At 35.0% G+C, this 22,546-nt stretch overlaps 1 protein-coding gene across 2 annotated transcripts in view; it reads right to left on the minus strand.

The window, feature by feature from the left end:
* The window catches only part of NUBPL (NUBP iron-sulfur cluster assembly factor, mitochondrial), a 278,977-nt gene that overhangs the window by 226,151 nt on the left and 30,280 nt on the right, over positions 1–22,546 (minus strand). The gene's annotated exons all lie outside the window — the stretch shown is intronic.

The raw sequence follows: 22,546 nt of genomic DNA on the forward strand, positions 1-22,546 counted from the left end.
AATTTAATTGTGGCATATTTATATAAACATATAATTTGATAATCAATTCCCCTTGCCCACTTTTCCTCTCCCTAGCTCCCTCCTTCCCTTAGTCTACCCTAAAGGTCTCTCTCCTATTTTCATGAGATCCCCCACCCGCTCACACCCCCCCCCCTGTTTTTTTCCTTTCTTCTCTCTAGTTTCCACACATGAGAGAAACATATGGCACTTTTCTGAATCTGGTTTATTTCACTTAATACTCCCCAGTTCCATCCATTTTCCTGCAAATAACATAATTTCATTCTTTTTTTGGCTGAATAAAACTCCATTGTGTATATATACTACATTTTCTTTATTCATTCATCTGCTGACAGACACTTAGGTTGTCCATAACTTAGCTATTGTGAATTGTGCTGCAATAAATGTATCATACATTTAGAGATACACGTTATCTCTAAAATATGTCTTTAGTTCTTTTGGATAGATATTAAGGAGTGGTATATATAGCTGGATCATTGTGAGTTTCATTTTTAGTTTTCTGAGGAACCTCCATTCTGATGTCCATAGTAGCTATACTAACTTACATTCCCACCAACAGTGTACAGAGGTTCCCTTTTCCTGCATCCTTTGCCAGCATTTATTGCTATTTGTGTTCTTGATGACTGTCACTCTGAATAGAATGAGATGAAATCTCAATGTAGTTTTTGATTTGCATTTTCCTGACGGCGGGTGATGTTGAACTTTTTTTATATAATTGGGCCTGTGTGGGTTTGTCAGGATGAACCCAACTACCATTAAGCTCTAACAAAAAATAATAGTAATTCTTGGCCATTTGTACTTCTTTTTAAAAAAATATTTTCAGTTGTAGATGGACACACTATCTTTATTTTATTTTTTTAATGTGGTGCTGAGAATCAAACCCAGTGCCCCACATGTGCCAGGCAAGTTCTCCATCACTGAGCCACAACCCCAGGCCCTATTTGTACTTCTTTTGAGAAGTATGTTTAGTTCATTTCTCAGCAAATTTTTTTTAAACTGAAACAATCCCTTTTCTTCCATGTTCTATCTACCTATTTACAGGCACAAAACTGCTTTTTAAACTTTATTGTCTCGTCCTTATAAATACATAAAATAAGGTAAATTCAACACTTAACATTTCTAACTTTATGCTGATACAACTTGCAATTCTAAAAAAAAATAAAAATAAAAAAATAAATAGTTTCCCTATGTGACTTAGTGTCCTCATAGGGAAAAAATAGGACTAAAACTTGTCTATATCAAAATCTTGGCTCACTATAAAATAAATGAGAAAATAATAAATAAACTGATTAAGGATGGCAGTTTATAAAATTTAGGTCTAATGCCTTTAGATATTAGCTTTAAAAAGGTCAGAACATCCTATGAGAAATTCTGACATATTTAATAAACAAGAGAATTGGATTAAAATAGAATAAATTTACTGTGAATAATAAGATTTCAAATGAGGAACCTACCTAAAACCTTTTTAAAATATGACTAATTGTTAATCTATTATCTAAGGGTCTACTGATGGTGTATCAACCTAGATTTTTGTCTCTATCCTGTATGTTTTCTGTGATACCTACAACTAAAAACTACCATAAAATAATAATAAATACTAATAGAAACAAAAGTATTTTAAGATTATTTTTCTTTCTTCTCTTATTTATACAATGTTGATTTTACAGTAACTTGAAGGGGTTAGGTCCAGAGTGTAACACTGCTCTTCTAACAATAGCTATCAAGCAAAATAACTTAGCCTTTTAAGTTTATGTTTTTACAAAATAATAACCAAGAGTTCTAACATGACTGTCAATTTCATCATCACTAGATCTTCAAGTTTCCTTTAAAATCGTATGGATGATATATCATCTATCCTGCCTTCTAGAAGAAACAGACCTGCCTAAAAGTGAACCTTTGGTACCATAGTTCAAGAAAAAACTAAATATCTGCCCTAACATTTACTATGATAGGAGTGGATTTTACGTATACTACCCAGATAGCGGCCAATATACATTATCATACAAAAATAAAGAAGGAGAGGGAGACCACAAGATTTTGGAGTTCCTCTGCTTCCTAGAAAAGGGAAATAATAAAAATAGAGAATATTCTGTTTGAGGCTCTCTGCATATTCTCTCTAGGAATAATCCCCAAATTTAGTCCCAATGCTTCTGTATATCAAAAAGGAGGGCTGGGGTCATGGCTCAGTGGCAGAGTGCTCACTTAGCACGTGTGAAGCCCTGGGTTCAATTCTCAGCATAAATTAAAAAACAAATAAAATTAACTTTAATTATTAAAATTAAATCAAATTTAAAATAAACAAAAATAAAGGTATAAAAAAAGGAAACAGGAAGAAAATATGAAGATGGGAAGGAGGAGAGGAGAGGTAAGAAAGAAGGAAGACAGAATGAAGGGAAATTAATCAGTGAGGTTATATCAAGACCCTGGATAAACTGGGCTCCTACAACTAACTTGGACAAATCAGAAACTAAAAACATACCACTTTAAATCACCCAAACACCAAGACTTTCCCTGATTATATCTCATTGCTTGAATTCTTTCTGGGTGTCAGACACTAATCTAAACATTCTATTTACACTTCCTATTTACTCCTTACAGCAACATTGCAAGATGGCATTAAACCTACTTGTGGATGAACAAGCTAGAAATTAACACTCATAATAACTATGCTTTGTTTTATGTATTCTTCCTTAGGATGCAGCCGAATGGGGAATTAAACATGAAAATACTAAACTTTTTAACCCCCACCAGAACTTTAATGCAACCTGACTACAAAAGACCTAAATATAGAGCAAAAAGTTTCTTAAAGAACCAACTAATAAATATTTCAAGTCTTGAAGCTCATATGATATCTATGGCAACTACACAATGCCACCACCGTAGCATCAGAGCAGCTAAAAACAAAAATAAATGAATCAGCATGGGTGTGTTCCAAAAAACCTTTACAAAAATAGGCAGAATTTGATCCACAGGTCACGGTTTGTCGACACACAAATTAAAGAACAAACTTGTCATGACCAAGTTATTCAATTACCCAAAAATGTAGTTGTAGTTGTAGTTTTGGTAGATCCAAAAGTGGGAGGGTGCACTCATCTCTTTTAGTGTCAAAGGAACTATCTCAGTAAAAATTTACTTCCTCATCCTTAACTGGATAATTTTTTAAAATAAGTAATGGCACACTTTTCAGACCATTTCCCAGGAACCAAGTTATGTTTTGCTTAGATTTTATATATCATAAATAAAATCATCATCCAAAGTCTATGTTGATTAAACATACTGTACTTAAAATTGGCACAGCTGAATGTGAGTGTGATCTGGCTGCAACATCTGTCACCCCATTGATTGACAGGGTTGATTCACCTGGTCTGGTTGGCTAGGCAGGAGTCCCCTTCCTCCCTCTCACTCCCTGTGTGTTCATCCTGAAGCAGTGCGCTAGGTCTAGGAGGATGAAGACCTTCCCTGATAAAGGAGAACCATTCTTTGGTTGGAGTAGCTGCACTCTCCTGCTAGAAGTTCCAAACGAGGTATCAAAAACTGGCACAACTACAGGACCAGTACAATTACATTGCTATAAAAATAAGCTTAAATAGATTTTCAAGTCTAGAATTCAATCATGTTCAGAAGCTACCAAATGCACTTCATTTATTCTTCATAATTTACTCCATTATTTTTATTTTTTAAAGGCACAACTTGCCTTCTCTTTTTTTTTTTTTTTTTTAGTTCTTGATAGACCTTTATTTTATTCATTTATTTATATATGGTGCTGAGAATAGAACCCAGTGCCTCACATATGCTAGGCAAGTGCTCTACCACTGAGCCATAACCCCAGACTATTCCATTATTTTTAAATAAGTGTCCATTTTAAATGTATAAACAGTCTTTCTATTTAAACTTCCAAACAGTTTTACACTATAAGGAAAATAAATGTAAAAGGTAGAAGACTATAAATAAATGTATGCAGCTGAGTGTTTAGCTAAGTTTTATGAATCCTTTCCACATCACTCTTCCCATAGTAATTATATTTAGTCAAGAAAGTTCCAATTATGTTTTTTTATCTTTAATTTCAGCCAGGCTCAAAAGAATAATCACCACAAAAGACTTAAAAACACACAACAAATAAAAGAAAATTATTATTAGCAAAAATAACTGTAAATTTACTATTATAAAATGTGACTGTCATCTTTAATGACATCATAAACATAGCCTAATATGTTGGTGTCTAACAATATGCTCTTTTTCTGACTCCCCTGCAGTACTCAAAACCCAACAGATGACATAAAACAAGACAGATCAAACTCTAAGATACTATTTAGAGTTTTGGATTTGTCTCTTTATAATTTATAACACCCTGTGAAAGCTATAAAAGGTGGCAGAATTATTCAGAGTGATTATACTGTTTCATTACTACTGCATGAAAGCTGCAATTTGAGAGCCTACAAGTCTTACTTTTTTGTGTCAGATTTCAAAGGAACCAACAACAGTTTTGATACTGCTTTGTTCTTCCAACAGAATTTACCCTCAAGAAGACTATAAAGCTTCATGACATGTTCCTTTTATCCCTGTCGTCTGCTAATAGAACCCATCAAAACAACATCTTAGAGCACTCCCACCCAATTATTTCTAAATAAATATTCCTTTAAGACCTACCTAAAGGCTGTCCTTTCCATAGAAATATCCAGATACGACTCCCATAAGTCCCCATACATTATATTCTATTTAATCTTGGACTGGCAATTGGTATTTATTCAATTTTGAGTTGATTCAAGACTTTCTTCTCTTTATTCCTATCTTTATGTCAAGCTGTCATTCATAAGAATTTCATTCTCGTAGTACAGAAAAACATGTTTCCTAATTCTATTAGCTAGGATTAAATAAGGATCTGATTGTCAAAAGAACTAATGGTTGAACAAAGTGATAAGAGAACAATTTCCTACTGTTTATCAAAGGACTGTCTAAGTCTTCAAGTTCACTCAGGAAAGAAAAAAGAACAAGGGCAGCATAAAGGGAAAAGTTCACCAGTCTGGCTGTAGCACAACTACAGATGAGCCCATGAAAAGTACTCAAAAAGAATAAATGGAAGATGGGGCTGGGGTTGTGGCTCAGGGGTAGAGAACTTGCCTGGCATGTGTGAGGCCCTGGGTTCAATACTAAGCACGACATATAAATAAGTAAAATAAAAGATCCATTGACAACTAAAAACTATTTTTCTTAAAAAATACACTTCAAAAAATAAATAAATGGAAGAAAAATAATAGATGTTAAGTTAAAGATTTTATTTTAGAGCATAAAGAGGTCATTTAGTCTTCTGTTCACTTTTGAGTGATAAAGAAACAGTGCACCCAGGACCCAACTCCTTCCCCACTTACCATAAACCATAAACCCTGAACACTAACAATCATCAGTCACTTTTCTTTATTTCCTATGTCATCACCTATTCTCCACCATTCACTCCAATCCAGACACACTGCCTCTCTGCAGTTTCTTAAACACACCAGGTATACTACTGCCTTAGGACTCTGCAGTTGCTATTGGTCTCGCCTGGAATTCAACAACCATCCACCCAACCCTTCCACCTTTGATTTCATTGCCATATCCACCTGGTGTCTCTCTCACTTCCTTCAAGAATTAAACATGATCATGTAATAAGGCTTCACTGGCCACTCTAAAATTGCAATTCCCTCCACACTACATTAAGACATCTCCTATTCTCCTTCCCAATTTTTCCTTCTTCTTAGTATCTATATCAGTATTCAACATACTATACATTTGTTTGTTTACTGTTTCTCCCACTAAAATGTAAATTTCAGGAAGGTAAGGGGTTTATATGTTTTGTTCACTACTATATACACAGAACCTAAAATAGTAAGCACTTATGATCCCCTAAAAATTCTGATTCATTAGGTTTGAGCTGGGATCCAACAAAATGTATGTGCAAAGCTCTAGGATATAAGATGACCAGAATGTAAAAAACAGAAATGTAGATAATATAAGAAAGACATGACAATTTTCTATAAGAGCCTAAGTCTTGGGACCAGCAAAATCACAGCAATAATAATATACACTTATCAAAAATAACTTTGATGAGATTCTCTTTTAAATGATGTTTTTAAAAAAACGTAATGAACATTCTGTCATATGAGTGAATAGTCAATAAACCTGCATAAAACCTACATATTCAAAATATTACTCATTGTTTATCTGCAATTCAAATTTAAAAGGCATTCTATATTTTTATTTGCTAAATCTAGAAATGCTATCCCAGCATCTCTTCTCAACAGAGCAGCCAGAATGATTCAGTTAAAACATAAGTCAGATTATGTTATTCTACTCAACACCCTTCATTACCACCACTCCCCCGTCTCATTCATGTAAAAGCCAAAGTCCTCACAACTACTCACCACTAGATACCAGATCATCTAGCCAGTTTCCCACCAACTTCCTGCCTCCTAATTGTATTAATTGTCAACATCTATTACTCCATTCTGCTTCTCCCTCCAGAAGCCACATTGGCCTTCTTACTACTGAATAGTAAGCTAGGCATCTTCCTACTTACTGGACTTTGTATTAGCCATTTCCTCTAACACACTCTTCCCCTAGATAGTCACACTGCATATTCTCACCTCCTTCAAGTCTCTGCTCAAATGTCATCTTTTCAATAGAGCTTACCCTATTTTAAATTATAAACCCATTCTCAAGCACTCCCTTCTCTTTATTCTAGACTAACTATCACCTTCTGACATACTATTTAACTTAATTATGATATAAATTATCTATTTGATTAAGTTTCATAAGGGCAGGAATATTCCCAAGCACCTAGAATAATAAGAAGTACATAATATTTGCTGAATGAATGAATGAATTAACAAACTACCACTGTTCCTCTGCAGAATATCAGGATTGGTTACTACATGATGCCTACGGCTCCTTTTAAGCTTCATCTTTCTATGATTTCATGAAATTGTCTCTCCTGATTACTTCCATACTAATACATGAAGTCATAGGACTCAGATAACATATATAGCTTAAAAATATTCTGGTATTAAGAAGGAGGTCATAAGTTTTCTTGCAGAAAATCTTATATAATAAATTTCCATTTCTCTATTGACCTCAACTCCAGAAAAATGGAACTTCATGGAAGAAAATCTAATGCAAAAAATGGTTATGGTGGGATACTATATAAAATGTGATAGACTAGATACATTGTTTAAAAGTTTTAAAATTAAAGCCATAACATGGCATGAAAAGTTAATTAAAGCTGGAGATGCAGTTCAGTGGTAGAGAGCTTACCCAGTGTATGCAAGGCTCTACTGAGCTTGATCCCCAGTATTGCAATAGGGTTTCAAATATGAAAGAGATACACAGAAGTTTTGTTTGGCTTTTTTGTGTGTGTTTTCCTTTCCAAGGCAGGATATACAACAATAAGAAGAAATCTAGTTTTGTACTTGGAATGGAACCACCATTTGACCCAGTTATCCCACTCCTCCACATTTTCATTTAGGAAGTAACAGAGAGAAATAAATTGGACTAAAATACCTAAGATTAAGGAAAGAAGAGCCTTAAATCCTTGACCTGTATACATTAAAAAAAAAAAGTCTTAACATCCTTAGTAAAGTTTTCATACACAGAGAAAATTAGAAAGCTTTTCATCACCATGAAAATGTTACAAAAATGCAGAAAAGGATGCTTATAGACACTAAGTCCTAAAAAAGCAGTCATCTTCAATTAGTCTTTGTGTTGCCTGAATCAAAGTCTGGGAACCTAGAACTCTAACTAAACCAGAACCTTTCCCAAACCACAAAGTACTATAGCAAAGGTATTGGAGAACCAACATTAACTCCTTAAGAATGTCCTTAACTAAACTGCAAAGCAAAAGAATTGGATTTACTATTAGCAAATCTTGTGAAGAAAACAGGAATCAGCTATTAACAGAGCACTTTGTCTAACCTCCAGACTCAAAAGCTCGGCAGCTAAGGAGTTGATTTTGAAACACATCACCCCATATGCTCTACTCTTATCCTCTCAGTGATCCTTCCAACATTGCCTTGCTCTTTATTCCTCAAGGAGATGGGATAGGGGGAAATAATTTACTGAAGAAAAAAGTCAGGTACAGTGGCACATGCTCAGGAGGTTGAGGCAGGAGGATCATAAGTACAAGGCCAGTCTCATCAACCTAGCAAAGCCCTAAGCAACTTAGTGAGACCCTATATGTAATTAATGAAAGGAAATTAAGGAAAAATATATTAAATGTAAAATTAGGGTAACTGTTCTCTTTCTAACTCAGAAGCAAATTCTGCAACTTCTTTGAACAAAGTGACAGAATGAATTACTGGCAGCAAGCTGCACTTTACCAAAAGAAATTCAAAATGTAAGCCAAAGGATCCTGAGGAGGAAACAACCAGTCAATAGGTTCTTAAGAGCTATTCAAAACAAAATTGGTATTGCTTCTAACTGCAAACCTCAAGGTATGTTGTGCATAACACATTCTACCTAAAAATATACAGAAAACACAGGGGGGAAAGCCTTGTGGTGCTTTTTACCTACAAGATTATCTCAACACAGTATTTTATTGTATTGTATTAGGTAACTGTGGTGTGTGAATCTATGTTATTGTAAAAAGGAAGAGCAAGTAATGAAAAATTCCTAATAGAAGACTGGCTTTAGGATCTAGTTTAACACTTTTTCATGCCTCCATTATACATGTATTTTTAAAAATTTACCCTTTATTTTAATATTTGATGTTAAGATCCTTATTCAGAACATTGACTTATTCTTATAAAAGATACATATCTCAAGTCAATACTACATCATATGTTAGTGGTTTTCAATTAGTAAATGTAACTGCTTTTATTTTATATAAAACACGAGAACTTTGAAGATCTTGGTTATCTACTTAATCACAGATTGCATTAAATCATGAGTGAAATAAGCAATTGTACTGTTCAAACATAAACATAACTATACCGCTATATCAAATTAAAAATAAAGTTGAAAAACTATGAAAATTCCCAAGGTACCAATGTAATTACTACTTACAAAATGATGCTATAAAAATATCATTACCTAAGTTCAGGTAAATTACAATTATATAATTAACTTCAATTAAAATGTTCTTGCAATATACAGATGCAATATTTTAAATTAAGGAAAAATTGCAGAACCTTCAAAAATATTAACACCTTACTCAAAGTTCAAAAATAGTTAACCCATTAATTATTTTGCCAAGTAGTAAAAATGTTTTTTTGATAAATGAAAATCAATTCTACTTAGTACCATATGAATCACTCAGTGATTACTATTTTTAGAGGTTTTTTTAAAATAACATATTAAAGACATAATAGAATGAAGGAAGAAGCAAACAAGGATTCGTATCACTAATAGATGCCTGATTATGGACAAATTATAACCTAATCAACCTCAGTTTTCTTATCTGTAAAATAAAGATTAAGAACATATCCTGCTTAAAAACAATAATAAAGACATTTCCAGACCAAAAAATAGATAAATAAAAGAAAGAGAGAGAGTTCTTTATGGGATTTTTGTGAAGATTATAAACCAGTGTAAATTTGTGAAACTCAAAGAATATTTATCTGTTACCCTGAACTATGTGCCAGACACTTTCTAAACTCTTTGTTTATGATAATTATTTGATCTTCAAAACAATCCTTTGGGGTGGGACTACAATAACACTCAATGAAGAAACCAAGGCACACAAGGTTAGAAATCTCCCAAGTAAGGAACTGCTTAAGGATAGCTCCCCGCCATCTTTCCTCTTTTGTTTTCTCTCTCCAACTCGCCTTCTCTCTCCTCCTCACCTTTCACACTCTCTCTCACAAGCGCCCTTTCTTTTCCTCTCTTTTCCTCCCATTTTCTCTCTTACCCTGCAGGAAGACACACTATTTGCTTAATAAACTACCTTATGTGGAAAAAAAAAGAAAGAAAGAAATCTCCCAGTATGGATGGCTCTAAGTGTGAGAAATGGGAAATGAACCCAGGCAATGTGCCATCAGAGTCTGCAAGAAACAACTACAACATGCTGCTCCAAAGAGGCAAGTGAAGTCAATTCCTAGCACAAAGTAAGGACGTAATGTTAGTGACTTACTTCTTTCCACCAGCATCTCTGTATGCATTGAAAGAGGAAAAATAAACATTCATTCTCACCAAGTGGTTTTTTACTACACAAAACCACCATCCAAAATTACATCTCAATTAACAACCCAGGTAACCTCATAACATAAACTTTGAGATTAACAAAATAATCCTTAATGTGCACTTAATACTTTTATCTGAATTGATATTGCCTTTTTGTTTGTTCAAGAACAAAAAATCATGTCCAGTATAAGGTTTAATATGAGATCACTGTGAAAAATATCCTCTATTAAATAAGTAACATATTTCACAGAAATTGGATTTAGAGATTTTGGTATATTAGCCAATTTTTTAAGTTATATAAATTACACAGAACAGACACAGCCAAAAAAGCAGTTAAGAAAATATGATCAAAAAAAAAAAAAAAAGAAAAGATGATCAAGACTAAAAGACATCTGGCTGTGTCAAAAGGGAATCAGCTATTGATTAACATGGATACTATGCAGCAAAAGAAGTGATTTATTATATTCTGCTTTTGTTGTTGTTGTTGTTGTAGTTGTACAGAAATCTGTGTTTCTGTGCTAAATCAAATACTCACTACTTATTATAGGCTATCATACATAATGTTATGAACTAAACCCTAACCACTAGTGCCAGGCATCCTTACAGTGTTACATGTATAATATCTCTATATTTCCCACAAAAGCTCTATAAAGTAGCTGTTATTTTTACTATTACACATTTCCACAGATGAGGAACCTGAGCTCTGAGAGGTGAAATGCCTTACCCAAGTTCATACAGTTAAGTGACAAATTAGGATGTAAATTTAGGTTTGCCTAAATCCAAAGCCCACACTTTTCCTACCAAGAGTGCCCAAACCTAGCTAGCTGTATATCAGAATCACCTGGGAAGCTTGTTAGCAAAATTGATGGTCAAATCCCAGACCTAAAAATATCAATTCCCAGAGTCTGATTTATTTAACAAGCTCCCAAGTGATTCTTAAGCAGCAAGTTGGCACCGGTCCTGGGAGTAGCATTTAAAAGCCACTGTACTACTTTCAAATGCCTCCTCCATTTTCATGATTTGAAAGTGGGAATATAAGGTATGAGGGATAGAGCTTTAGAGTCAAGTGAGTAAGTGATTCAAGTAAGAGAGTAAGGATGCAATTCAATTTCAGATTGGAAAATGCATTTTGGTAAATGGCATTACCTTCTTTTCATTCACCACCTAAACCTGGAGTCATTTTTAATGCCTCCTTCCCTTATAATCTATCCTTTAAATTGATCTCTTCCTTGACCTTTTTACTACTAACCATATTGTCATCTGTGGTTACTCTTGGTGGCTACCTAACAGTAATCCCTACCCCACCCACTCCTTTTTTCATACACAGAGCACACCAGTATAAAGTTGGAAAACCTCAGATTCTACATTTGCCCAACTTCCTTGCAGATAAACATAGTCAAGATCCTGTTTCTGATCCCAATCCTGTTCAGTGACATTAGAGAGGGCCCATAAAAAAGTTTTCTTCCCTAACAACAACAAAATCCTAAGGAAATATACCCTTTTTCTTCCTCTTTGTAGCTGAGACAGCCATCTTGTAAACTATAAGGGTTAAGCCAAGAGAAATGCAGAAATGCCACCTCAGAACCCTGATATAGTAGAGCTGCTTTTTAACCAACTCCATAACTTCTAAATTTCTTGATATGTGAAATAATAAACCCCTATTTTGAAAATCGATTTAGTTAATAATTTAACTCTCACTCTGGCTATTGCAATAGCCCCCAGTGCCTCCAAACTGTCGATACTTTTCTTCAACATCACTATAAATCTTACTTTTGAAAAGCACATGTTTATCATGACCTGAAAACTAGTAGAAAGCTCTCTAAGATTTCACACTAATCACAGTACAAAATGCAAATTCCTTTATGCATCATCTGCATCCAATCTATCTTCAGGTGAATTCTCCACTCACTCTCTTGTCCCAATATACCATACTAAAACCATACAAACCAGAATGATAAAATTATGGCATTTGCAGGCAAATGGATGAAATTGGAGAATATCATGCTAAGTGAGATAAGCCAATCTCAAAAAACTAAAGGACGAATGATCTCGCTGATAAGTGGATGAGGACATATAATGGGGGTAGGAGGGGTTAGCGTTAGGGTTAGGGTTAGGTTACGGTTAGGGATAAGGAGGGTGGTAAGAATGGAGAAAGGAAGGACTGTATAGAGGGAAAAGAGGGGTGGGAGGGGTGGGGGGAAGGGAAAAAAATAACAGAATGAATCAAACAACATTGCCCTATGTAAATTTATGATTACACAAATGGTATGCCTTGCCTCCATGTACAAATAGAGAAACAACACGTATCCCATTTGTTTAAATAAAAAAAAAAAAACATACAAACCACTTCTCATCCAAACACCTTGTAATTTCCTGCTGCTATGAGTTTGCTCCTATAGTTCCTTCAATATAGAATTCTAATTTTCCCTGCTATTCCTCTACCAGCCAAAATTCAACCTAGCCTTCAAAAGACTGAACTACTTTCTCGGATAAAACATAAATACATATATATATATATATATACATGTATATATACATGTATATATATATATTTGTTGTTGTTATACTAGAGATTGAACCCAGGGGTGCTTTACCACTGCACTACATCCCCAGCCCTTTTAATATTTTATTTCGCAGCTCAGGGCCTCACCAAGTTGCTCAGGCTGGCTTCAAACTTGAATCCTCCTGTCTCAGTCTCCTGAGCTGCTGGGATTACAGACAGGTGCTACTGCACCTAACAGGTAAAACATACTTTGTTTATAGGCACCAACTGCTGTATCTGCTATTCTTTCTTTCATATAAATAAACACACAAATCTGTTTCCCCACAAGGCTAGAGGCTTTGTGAAGAGAGCATTCATGGGTAAACACAGTCTCTAATACAAGATGATCCATGGATTATTTAACTGAATTTGTTCATAATCACTCAGACATTCTCAATTATATTATTTAGGGGCAAAAAGGATGGCAACTGTACTTTAAAGGGGAAGAATAACTGTAACAAAAATATTTGGGGACTTAGGGATAATTATTTTTGAGTTACCTCAAACTGAAACTTTAGGTCCAAAATAAAATGCTCTATTAGTTGCTAAATGAGAATCATACAATGTAAAGCCTTACAAAATGCTTAAAGTACATGTATATGCCAGTCCATCTCTCCTCTACTGTTATGATTAAAATACCTTCTTAATTTCTTCCTCAATCAGTAAACTTCCCAGCTTCAATTCAATTTCATTTTAGTCCAATAAAAACACTGTTGGAAACTGCAAATAAGACCATGAGATACCACTACATACCCACAAAGATAACTAATCAAAAAGACAGAAAATAAAAGACTGATAATATGAAGAAACTGGAATCCTCATACTCTGCTAGTGACAATATAAAATGATATAGCCACTTTGGAGAAGTCCAGCAGTTTCTGGAATAATTAAACAGAGTTTTCAAAGGACCCAGCAATTCCATTGCTAAGTATATACCCAAGAGAACTGAAACATACATCCACACAAAAACTTGTAAACAACTGTTCATAGCATCACTATTCACAATAGCCAAAAAGTGGAAACCCAAATGTCCATCAACTGATATAATGGATAGATTGTATAAAGTATATTCATATAACAGAATATTATTCAGAACTAAAAAGAAATGAAGTACTGAAACATACAGTTGTCTCACTGTGTTCATGGTTTTGCATTCTGCAGTTTCAACTACCCATCAACTATAGTCCAAAAACATAAAATGGAAAATTCCAGAAATAAACAATTCCTAAATTTTAAATTGCACACCATTTGAATAGCATGATTAAATCTCACATAATCCCATTCCAACCCACTCTGACCCCCACCCCAGGTGTGAATCATCCCTTTGTTCAGAGTATCCATCCTACTCACCCACAGTCACTTAGTAGCAATCTTGACTATCAGATCCACTGTAGCAGTATCACAGTGCTTATGTTCAAGTAACCGTTATTTTACTTAATAATCCCCAAAACACCAAAGTAGTAATGCTGCAATTCAAATATGCCAAGGAGGAGCTATAAAGTGCTTCCTTTAAGTGAAAAGGTGAATTTCTTGCCTTAAGGACCTTGATTGAGATTGTTAAACTATACAATAAGAATGAGTTGTTAATTCCTGAAATTGTGTAGGAAAAAGAAAGTCAAGCTAGTTTTGCAGTCACAGGTCAAACTACAAAAGTTATAGTCACAGTGTGTGATCAGTGCTTAGTTAAGATGGAAATACTATTAAATTATAGGTTTCGGTACTATCCACAATTTTAGGATCCACTGGGGATCCTGGAACATACCCTCTGAAGATAAGGAAAGACTACCATACTATAACATGGATGAATCTTGAAATATCATGCTAAGTCAAAGAAACCAATCACAAAAGACTATATTATGTTGATGAACTGAATGTTTATATCCCCCCAAAATTCATGTGTTGAAATCCTAACTCCTGATGTGAAGGTATTAGGAGGTAGAGACTTAGAAATAATTAGGCCATGAGGGTGGCCACATCATGAATGCAATTAGGGCCTTTATAAAAGGAACCACAGAGAGCTCTCTCTCTCTCTTTCCACCACATTATAATACAATGAGAAAGTACTGCACACACCAGGAAGCTGGACCTCACCCAGACACTAGATCTGCCAGCATCTTGGTCTTGGATTTTCCAGCCTTCAAAACTATGAGAAATAAATGTTGTTTAAACCACCTAGTCTAAGGTGATTTGTTACAGTAGCCCAACCTAAGACAATTCCATTTATATCAAATATAAATTTAAAATAAGCAAATATGGGACTGGGGTTGTGGCTCAGAGGTAGAGTACTTGACTAGCATGTGTGAGGCACTGGGTTCGATTCTCAGCACCGCATATAAATTTTAAAACAAAAGAATAAAAATAAAGGTCTATCAACATCTAAAAAATATTTTAAAAAGTAAAATAAAATAAGCAAATCTATAAAGACTGAAAGTAACTAAGTAGTTGCCTAGGGCTAGAATCCAAGGGAAAATTGAGAGGTGATAACTAGGAGATGTGGGGTTTCTTTGGGGGATAATGAAAACGTTCTAAATCTGATGGTGATGGATGCAGAACTCTGAGAATATATTAAAAGCCACTGAACTATATACTTCAAATGAGTGAACTATATGTATACAAATTATATCTCAATAAAGTTGTTTAAAAAAAAAAACTCTAGGATTCCAATCAATCATGACCATTGCAAGTCCTAGACAAAAATATAGATTATTTAGTAGGTAAGACAGTATAGCCTGAAAAGTATCTTACTTTTCCATCTTAATCAGAAAAGTAACTGGAAAAGCTCAACACATTTGTGAATTTTCGCAAGCAGGAGAAATTCTATATATTGAACTTGAAAATAAGAATATTATTTTTCAAATGCATTGGGAAAAAAATCTGTCTTACTGACCTCAACTCAGTTGCATGGGCAAGAAACCTAGAATGGAGGTCATCCTTGACCCTTTCCTCTCCCCTTTCATATCCAATCCATAACCAAGACCTATCAATTTTACCTCCTTCTCCATCTCCAGTGCCAACACCCCAGTCCAAGATAACTACCACACTCTCCTGCTTATGTTCTTATAGTAGCCTAAACTGATCTCTTGTATCCATTCTAACACTGCCTTCCCCATCCTCCATGCAATAGCAAAGTAAGTTTTAAGCAAATCTGGTCCAGTTGCCAAAATTCTTGACATAGACTCAAGGCTGATACCCTCCCTCTCACACTGATAGTTACTTCACTGGCCTTCTTTGGGTACATTCACATCCCTACCCTCCTTTATAATCAGGGTTTTCTGGCATAAAGGTCCTAGCTCTCCAAGAGCTTTCATTTTAATGAGAGGGTGAGAGGACATGGGAGGAGATGAACGATAAATAAATAAAAAGAAATGGAGGCAACAGTCATCATGACTATGGAAACAAAATTAAAACAGAGTGATATGATGCAGAGTAATAATGGGGGTTGTAGAAAAGCAAATGTCATTACTATTATTCCCTGGGGAAGACTTCTCTCAACCCTCAGATTAGGATGAGTTGCTATATGTTCTCCTGACAAAAGAATTTCTCCTTTGTGGCACTTATCACAGATGTAAATAAGTAACTTGAAATGTCTGTCTTCTTCACTATCCAAAATTCCTGACATATAGAAGGCAGTTAATAAACGTAAGGAATGCCTTAAGTTCTCCAGTTTCATAAACTAAATCATAAAACCTCAGGCTATGTGATGTAATCAGCTAACCCCTCAGAGCCAAAACCAACAGTCATCAAGGGAAACACGGGAGGTTATCCACGGTTACCCTGCTCTGTGAGCATCAGCAACACCCTCTCCGCCACCTTTGATTTACTACTGCCTATGTCATATTTCCTACAGTGCTTCATAAGATACACAGCTGGCTTCCATCATCCCTATCTAATCATGTATAAAAATAGAACATCATTTATGTTATCACAATCATTTTCATAGCAAATATAAAAATGTCAGAGTCCTAACTCAAGGACTACAAGGAAAAGGAACAGCCTTGCAGGGAATTTTGTGAGAGACAGATGTTAGCTACTCAGGTTCCATTTATAGGACTTGTTTCCAAGCAAGTCTATTCTTCCCTGACTTCAATTTCTTCCTTTAAAAAATGACATTTGGTAGACTTTTAAGTTTCTCAAGTTTTCCTTTTTCTTTGATTAATTATAATATCCATTAGTAAAAATGAAACCAAACTCCTTTTTCTCCATTATAAGAGGAACTTCTACCACAAGACTACTTCTGCAAAGATTTGATACTCAAAACATAAAAGTATTACTGATGAGGGGTAAAGTTCTTCTAAAAGAATTGGAATTCACAAGTCTCATGGAGTGATTATCGTAAAGATAAAATTGGGAACTAATTAAGCTAAACAAATCTCATTTATCCCAAGTAATACTAAGAAGTGCCTCTTAAGTACTTAGTCAAATGTCTATGAAACAGAGTCTAAGGAAAGTTCTACCCCCTTCTTACTGCAAATATCCCCCTTATTCTAAATATTTCCTCCACCCCCACCTCACCCCACCAGAGTGGTCTGATCCTTCTTTTGAAATGTAATTCTTTGGAGAAGAAAAGAGACCAATAGCCTAACTAAAGAGTCTCTCTGATGTTAAGAAAACAAATAAACAAATTTCCCCAAAATGTCCTTCCTCTGGATAGGTGCCACCCTTAGTCATACCAGCTGGTGTTTCCTCAATAAATACTCCATTCATAAACAAGCCCCCTCTATGCAATTATCCTGGCATATATTAATTTTCAAATTGTCCCTACCATGATAAAATTTCTAGTCTGTGTAGCTTTTAGAAATAACCATTCTAGTCAATACCCAATTCATCCTGATAAATTTTTTTAATTCCTCAGAGAAGTTCTAAAAGAACAAAGATTACCCCTATTATAAGCCAACAAAAGTAAGGTAATTGGCTAACAAAATAACAAGCAAACACCAATGTGCTATACCAGTAAGAACATTTAAAACCAATGTCATTTTTTAGCTCTCTATAGATTTAGCAGTTTAGATTAGTCTTCAATTACATGTATTCTTTACCAAATCTTAAAATGCACAAATAGTTAAAAGACCATTTTCTCAAATCTACTCTTCCTTCTAAGGTTATCTTATTCAGTTCCATGGTCTTAAATGCCACCAATACTCTGATAACACCCCATGAGCATTTAAAACTTAACATGCAAAAAAGAAAACTGCTTTTTAACCCTCAACCTCTCCTATAGAAGTTTTCTCCATCTCAGGAAACATCACTGCCATTCACACATTACTAAGACCAAAACCAAAGAACCTAAATTCTGATACATGCTACAACATGGATAAACTTTGAAAATACTTTGCTAAATAAGCCAGACACAGAAGGACAAACATTGTATGATTCCAATTACATAAGGCACCTAAAATATTCAAATTCACAGAAAAAGAAAGTAGATTGGTGGAATTGATTATCTAATAAATGTTGAGTTTCAGTTTGGGATGATTATGGCACAACCATATAAATATACTTAGTGCCAATGAATTATATTTAAAACCATGCTGAGTGTGACAGCACACACCTGTAACTCCAGTGGCTCTGAAGGCTGAGGTAGGAGGATTAAGTTCAAGACAGCCTCAGCAACTTAGTGAGACCCTCAGTGACTTAGTGAGACCCTGTCTCAAAATTAAAAGGGATGGGGATGTAGCTCAGTGGTAAATTGCCCGTGGGTTAAATCTCCAATACTCAAATAAATAAATAATAAAAATGGCTAAAATGGTAAACTTTATGTTACATATATTTTATTATATAAAACAAAAAAAAAGAAACTCTTTCCTTCACCAACAACACCCAATTCATCAACAAGTTCTCCTATAGTTCTATTTTCAAAATGATTTTGGAACTTAAGAACTTATCACTATCTCTACCACCATAGTCAAAGCTATCAACATTAACCTAGATTCATTTCTGCATAGCTACTATCTAGTCTCCCTGTTTCCATTCTAACATCCCTCCAGTCTATTCACTATATCCCGGATAGAACCTCTTATGGAGTAAATCAGACCACTCTGGTCAAAAATTCACATCATACTTAGAAAAAAAAAAAAAATCCAAATTTCCACTATGGCTTACAAGGCTCTGTATGACAGGTACCTGTCTCTTCCTCTATCCTTCAAATAATCCAAGTTGACCCCATCTTAGGGATTTTGCTCTTTCTATTGTCCAATTGCCAATTCATTCAAAACTCTCCTCAAATGTTGTCTTCAGAGATGCCATCTTGGACAACCCTATCAAAAAGAGCATCTCTCATCCGTTTCCATTTCCTTATATTGCCTTATTATTTTTCATGACTCTTACTACTACCTAGAAGTATGTTTGTTTATTATATCTCTTTCACTAAACTATAAACTCCTTGAACACAGAAAACTTTGACTTTTACCACTACTTCTGCAAAATCCATAAAGGCACCTACCACATACTATGAATAAACTCTTGAACAAATGAACATAATTATCCTTCATGGTAGAAGGGAATATTATTCCCTTTAATTTCACTTCATACAAATAGATTAGGACATTAAAGGAAAACACGTTATTTGAAAAACCAAACAGAAGCCAAGCCTCAATCATCCAAGTTCCTATTTTGCCTTTACAATCAGGGTCAGATCTCAAAAATGGAACAAACCACCAGGTATGGTGGCACACGCCTGTAATCCCAACAGCTCAGGAGGCTGAAGCAGGAAGATCACAAGTTCAAAGCCAGCCTCAGCAAAAGCAAAGCACTAAGCAACTCAGTGAGACCCCCATCTCTAAATAAAAGACAAAATAGGACTGGAAATGTGGCTTAGTGGTCAAGTGCCCCTGAGTTCAATCCCCAGTACCCCACCCCAAAAAATGGAACAAACCTTTCATAATGCAATTGATGTGGCCTACAATATCATACCTCTTCTATCACTGCAAATTTCCCCTTAATTTTTTAAATTAACTAATTAAAACACATTCTTCTGTCAGTATAGATAACTCTCCAGAAGGTTTCTGCTGAGAACTTCCTCCTCTGTTCACCACATCAGCACAAAGAATGAGAGGGACTGTCACGGTTCACACTTCCAAGACAACCACAAACATTGCCTTCCCTATTTTAACTACAGACTGGTCATTTCAGAAGATGTGCTTGTTTCAAATAAAATGCTTTTCTTTAATGTCCAAATAAAGTCTATTTGTATGAAGTGAAATTAAAGGGGATAATATTCAGTGCTTCTACTGAATCCTTCTACAATAAGAATAATTATGTTCATTCATTCAAGAGTTTTCTTAGTACTTACTATGTTCTAGGTGCCTTTCTAGATCCTACAAATGTCTATAATATCTGAATACCTAATTGCCTTAATTGCTCATATTTGCTTTTAATTTTAATGTCTCTGACACCATTGCTTAAACCACATTTCACATTTCTAGTTGGCAATGGTATGATATAATAATAGCCATTCCTTAATTTCTATGACAAATCCCTCTCTATCACTAAACAGGTAAATGGAAATTAAGCATTTGTGGTTCTGTTGCATACATAAGCACTGGGACCAACAGACAAAATCATAAACCAATGTAATTATGCCCATCCAGAATAATTTTCATTAATATTTCCAGACCAGGATGCTCTTCAGCTGCATATAATACTTTCAGTAGCCCAAAAGAAACATGATACAGATATCCTATTCTCCCTTAAGTAAACTGTATTTTTAATCATTTTTAAGGAAAACATATATGTGAAGAATAGGATTAAACATAGAAGTCATCTTTTATTTATGCTGCCCCAAAAGCACAAAGGACAAGACTATCACCTTAATTAGTTTTCATGGCAAAGAACCCCATCACACTCCAGGTAACATTCTAGTACAAATTTGAAGGCAAAGCTATTCTAGGGTTTGCAGATGCTCTATGCTTCCTGCTGAACAGAGAGCAACCTTATCTCCACCCAGGGAACTAGACTGCCTTCAAAGACTACCTGAGTACTTTCCTCCCTTAGTTCAAGAATGTTACATTGTCTAAGAGCCACAGGCAGTAATCCAACTTGTCATTTATTGCTTAGAAAATCCTAGCTTGTTATCTGTCCTGACTGTAATAAAATCATCTTTTAAAGCAACAGTAGGGTTAGAGTTAGGGTTAGGGAGGGGGGCAAGTATGGAGGAAGGAACTACTGTATAGAGGGTAAAGAGGGGTGGGAGGGGTGGGGGGAAGGGAAAAAATAACAGAATGAATCAAACAACATTGCTCTATGTAAATTTATGATTACACAAATGGTATGCCTTTACGCCATGTACAAACAGAGAAACAACATGTATCCCATTTGTTTACAATAAAAAAAAAAATAAAAAAAATAAAAAAATAAAATAAAAAAAAAAAGCAACAGTAGGAAAGAATTCTTTCTTCTAGCTCAGCTGAAAAACAGGTGGTTGTACTTTATCTCTCACCAAAGTAGAACATGCTGCCTGCTCTCTTTAAGTGGCCATCTAATATTTTTACAGGAGTACAAAGAAGACTTACGTCCTTTTGAATGTCAAGAGAGCATAGAGACTTTCTGAAGAAGCATCTTAATAATAGCTAAAAAGATGTATTTAAAATAACAACTCATTTTCGGTAAAATCAGTTGATGTGGTTAATTTGGCAAAGCATTTAAGAGATGAAGGAGGAAGTAGGAACATGGTGAGAAGTTCAGGCTTATAATTATTTTGTCTTATTTCACCAACAATAAATAAAGGCCCTTTAAAAGTGTTTTCCCTTTCATGTGAATGCCCATTGACCCATTTCTGCACAGCAGTGCTGACCCCAGCCCTTTCACACAGTGCAACTGCCAAAAGTGAACTATCACACGTTCCTGACCAGAAAGAAACAGGCTGGAACACAATCCGTCATGTGAAATATTTCACGGCCAAAATTAAAGCTTTAAAATGCCACAACCAAAAACAATACTCTTCTGATTTCAATTATATTCTCATTGCCTTTAATCTTATCAAAGCTTGTTTTAAATGTAATAGTTGCCCAATTCCCTAAATTTCCTGGCACATAAGAACAGCATTTCAACATCAGTTTCTGGTTTTTGCTGTATATGTTTTAACTAAAATAAAAACGGTGAAGCACAGAATGTAAACTCCCTTTTTTAAAAGCTTCTCTAAGCATAATTCTCCCACAGCAAAAATGACTCCTCAGTAATTTTATGGACATTTGAGAAAACCCAGTAACTTATTCGAACCTTTGGAAAATTCCACCAAAGTGTAATCTGTTTTCGATCACTTAGCACAAGTTTACTGAGTATGCAACAATTGGCCAGACATTAGTGGCAGTTGATTTAAGGTGCAGTCCCTGACCACATGGAAGTCATGGTCACCCTTGTGGCATGAGATCAACATCTGAATGAAGTGAGAGAATGTGACATTACCTGAAGCCACTAAGAAGTCTTCACAGAGGAAGTAACATCCAACATGAGACCCGAAAGATAATAGGATGTGGCAAAGACGGCAAGGAGGACAGTGAATGCAAAGGAGCAATATAAGCCCAATCAAATTCAGAGTGGAAAATTAGGAAGACCAGCCTTTAAGAACTAAGCTAAGTAATTTGGGCCAAGACCCGTATACAATAAGGACTTTTCTATAAACAATATGAGGAATCGATTAACTCAAGGTGGAAGAGATTAAATTGGCCAACTACAAAATTAAGGAAACTCTCAAGACAAAGATGATAAAATTCTTACCTAGGTTCATGACAATGGAGAAAAGATATTTCTTAAATTAAAAAGGCCAGCACTTAGTGATGGATATTTAAAAGTGGAATGGAGGGCTGGGGAGATAACTCAGTCGTTAGAGTGCTTGCCTTGTAA

Source organism: Sciurus vulgaris (assembly GCF_902686455.1).
Source record: "Sciurus vulgaris genome assembly, chromosome: 2".
Taxonomy (NCBI): domain Eukaryota; kingdom Metazoa; phylum Chordata; class Mammalia; order Rodentia; family Sciuridae; genus Sciurus; species Sciurus vulgaris.